Below are 4,062 nucleotides of genomic sequence, written 5' to 3' on the forward strand. Positions count from 1 at the left end.
AGGTTTAAGCAATTTTCATGCCTCAGCTTCCCAAGCAGCTGGGACTATAGGCGCTTGCCACCATGCCCGGCTAAGTTTTGTATTTTCAGTAGAGATGGGGTTTCACCATGTTGGCAAGGCTGGTCTCGAACTCCTGACCTGAAGTGATCCTCCTATCTTGGCCTCCCAAAGTGCTGGGATTACAGGCGTGAGCCACTGCTCCCAGCCCACACTCCATTCTGTACCATTCCTGGCTCTGTGCCTTGACCCTCTTCCATTCCCTTGATCTTTCTCTATGCCCACTACCCAAAATACAGAATTTTAAAATTTTGTTGGCTGGATACTGTGTCTTTATATTGATAGGTAATTCTTTCCTCGTTTCTTTTTCAATCCTTTATATAATTCTTATATATTTAATAATATATATATAATTATTTTTCAATTATATTAGCTAGTGTGTGGAGGTTTATTTATTCGCCAATATTTTAGCATTTGTCAAATTCTTGCAAAAAATCTTGATAGGATTTGTATTAGTATTGCACCACATTTACAGATTAACTTTGGAGGACTAAACAATTCTACAATGACAAATTGTCCCAACGAATAGCATGATATTAACATCCATTTATGCAGAAGTTATCTTCTCCTTATTTCTATATTTTTCTCTTTAATGTATTTGAAGTTTTTTAAAGTAGTACATGCAAACAGTAAAAAGGGATATCAATAAAATAAGTATAGGTCTGCCCCTCACCTCGGCCCCCGCAGCTTCTCTCCCCAGAGGAAGCCAGTTTCTTCCCAAAAGAAGCCAGAGATTTGCTACGCCTATACAGGCATATATGGATGTTATAGGATGTTAATTGGGACCCTTCCTGTCAGAATTTCAGTAGAGGCAATGAGTCTGCATATGTTATATTCCAAAGTAACCATCATGCAAAAACTTTAGCAAAGATACATGCGTCTTTTTTTTTTTTTTTTTTTTTTTTTTGACAGAGTCTCACTCTGTCACCCAGGCTGGAGTGCAGTGGCGCGATCTTGGCTCACTGCACCCTCCACCTCCTGGGTTCAAGTGATTCTCCTGCCTCAGTCTCCCAAGTAGTTGGGCTTACAGGCCTGTGCCACCTTGCCCAGCTAGTTTTTGTATTTTTTAAAAAAGAAGTCATAAACAGCATTTATTACCTTGGTATATCATACTGGTCTTGTTGCTGTTCCTTCACATTTAAGTGGCTTTCCATCTTTCCTCCCTCCTCCCACAGCCTGGCTACACAGTGCCTGCCTGAACTCTTGGCCCACAGCGGCAATATGTTCATTCCATCCACATCCCTAACATCGTGCATTCACAAGGTGAAAGTCCTGGTCCACAAACCCTGCCCTCCAGGAAGCTCCACGGTTGCGAAAGAATTAGTAGTAAACCAGGCCTCCCGGGATGGCGAGCTCCAGTAAGGTGATAATGGAAAGCAGCCGCTTGGTGGTTGTCACTTTTCTGGACATTGAACGGAGAATCTTTCGACTTTTGCTCAAGTTTTCGGTTGTGTTTACCAGTCTACTCCTGGCGCGTTTAAATGGTCTTGTTCCCCCAGCTCTTCTGTGGCTTCTGAGCCAAGCTGGTCGGTCTCTGTGGCCTGGTTCAGGCTTTCAGGGCCTTGCAGAAGCATTGCCCTTTGAGACCGTAGCCGATTCACATGCTCATTCTCTGCAGCATATTTGCCGTATTTCATGTCTCCGCGCCTTCCTGGTGTGGCTGTCAAAGCTGTGCTTCTCACCTCCCCATGGAGTTTGGCAAGGGCCTTCCGCTAGTTTCGAAACTTCGACATCATGGGGTTACGGAAAGACAGGGGCATAACGTAGCTCCTCCTCCATCCCTGCCAGCATTTCGTTTGCTTCCTGTTGCTTTTCATCAAAATCCCTGATCAACTTCTCTTCAGTACCCGCCATCCCCAGCAGCCGCTCGAGCAGCTCTTGTAGGTGTTCATGGGGGCCGCGGAAGATGTCGTGCAGCTTCTCCAGATGCTCCGAGGAGGCGGCGGAGGTGGCCATGGCGCAGGCCCAGCTCCAGCAGTGGCCACCGAGATTCGGGGTGCTGGGCCCTCTCCTAGCCCAGCGGTCAGCTGCCCAGCCCCGTGGCCATCAAGACGACCGCGGCGCCACCGCCGCCCAGGACGAGGCTCTTCCGGGGTCGCTAATTTTTGTATTTTTAGTAGAAACGGGGTTTCGCCATGTTGGCCAGGCTGGTCTTGACCTCCTGACCTCACGTTATCCGCCTACTTCTGCCTCCTAAAGTGCTGGGATTACAGGCATGGGCCCCCGCGCCCGGCCAATACGTGCGTCCTGAGCCCCTAGTCTACATTACGTATTTTAAAAGGTAAAGAGGTATGTGAAGATGAATGTAGAGATGGCTGTGCCTTGGGGTCCTCCAGAGAAAGAGGGCGGCGAAACCTCTGTTTGGGAGGGAGGACTTAGTGGGAACTCTCAGAAAGTCTAATATGTTCACCAGCAATTAAAGAGACACAGTGCATTAACCGAATCTCACCTAGAAATCAAAAAAGACAAGGAAGAGATGACTAGCTCCCGAAAAGGCAGGAATGAGGAAGGGGTCATCGATACTTTGGGATCAGCCTACATTCCTGAGTTTGTCAGGCCCAATGTTGCTTGAGTATTTCCTGCAGATCACTTGAAGGTCCCAGAGTCTGGAGTCTTTTAAAATCCCGACCAAGAGGAACAACCGGACTCCACGAGAAAAATGTCCCTGTGGAGTGGGCCATGGAAAATCCTGTGAGTGGTGGAAATGTCACCAAGAGGAAAATACATTGTCTCAGTCATGGGAAATATACTCATAGATTCCTGGTAGAGGCCTTTGAAGGACAAAAGCATTTACTATAGAAAGAAACACTTTTAAACTCCTGTCAGGACCAAGGAATGAGAAGTCATTTTATTTACTTTTCAGATTTAAGTCCCTAATGATCGATCATATGAACATAGTCCTGTTTAAAAATCAAACATTCTCTAATAGTCATATCACAGTCTATTTATTTATTTATTTATTTATTTATTTATTTATTTATTTATGAGACGGAGTCTCGTTCTGTCGCCCAGGCTGAAGTGCACTGGCGCGATCTCGGCTCACTGCAACCTCCGCCTCCCGGGTTCGTGCCATTCTCCTGCCTCAGCCTCCGGAGTAGCTGAGACCACAGGCGCCCGCCACCACTCCCGGCTAATTTTTGTATTTTTAGTAGAGATGGGGTTTCACCGTGTTAGTCAGGATGGTCTCGATCTTCTGACCTCGTGATCTGCCCGCCTCAGCCTCCCAAAGTGCTGGGATTACAGGCGTGAGCCACAGTGCCCGGTCATATCAAAGTCTTTTTATGGTAATGCGGAGTATCAGTAACAATAAGGCCAGACGCAGTGGCTCATGCCTGTCATCTACCACTTTAGGAGGCGGACTCAGGCAGACTGCTTGAGCCCAGGAGTTCAAGACCAGCCTGGGCAACATGGCGAAACTCTGTTTCCACAAAAGACACAATAAAATTAGCCAGGTATGGTAGCTCGCACCTGTAGTCCCACCTACTCAGGAGGTTGAGGTGGGAAGATCACTTGAGCCCAGGAGGTCGAGGCTACGTGAGCCATTAGCGTGCCACTGCACTCTAGTCTGGGTGACTCTGTCTCAAAAAACAAACAGTAGTCCTCAAAGTCCAAGCCATGGTTTTCTCTAGCATGCTGTAAGGTAGAGAATTTTTATATTTTTATTTGTTACAGACAGGGTCTATCTCTGATGCCCAGGCTGGAGTGCAGTGGTGCAATCATAGCTCACTGCAGCCCCCAACTCCTGGGCTCAAGCAATCGTTTGCCCTAGCCTTCCAAGTAGCTAGGACTACAGGCACAGGCCACCACACCTGGATGATTTTTAAATTTTATGTCGAAATCGGGTCTTCACTGTGTTGCCCAGGTGGGTTTCAAACTCCTGGCCTCAATCCATCCTCCGTCTCCAGCTTCCCAAAGTGCTGGGATTACAGGTGTGAGCCACCACACCTGTCAGGTACAAAATGTTGAGGCTGTAGTTGAGAACTTTTTTCGCTCAATACAGTAGAT

At 47.1% G+C, this 4,062-nt stretch overlaps 1 pseudogene; it reads right to left on the reverse strand.

Annotated features, from left to right (window-relative positions):
- Window positions 1-1,299: 1,299 nt before the first annotated feature.
- On the reverse strand, window positions 1,300-2,013 carry LOC111548514 (annotated as a pseudogene).
- Window positions 2,014-4,062: the final 2,049 nt, after the last annotated feature.

The sequence above is a fragment of the Piliocolobus tephrosceles genome, chromosome 3 (genome assembly GCF_002776525.5).
Source record: "Piliocolobus tephrosceles isolate RC106 chromosome 3, ASM277652v3, whole genome shotgun sequence".
Lineage (NCBI taxonomy): Eukaryota > Metazoa > Chordata > Mammalia > Primates > Cercopithecidae > Piliocolobus > Piliocolobus tephrosceles.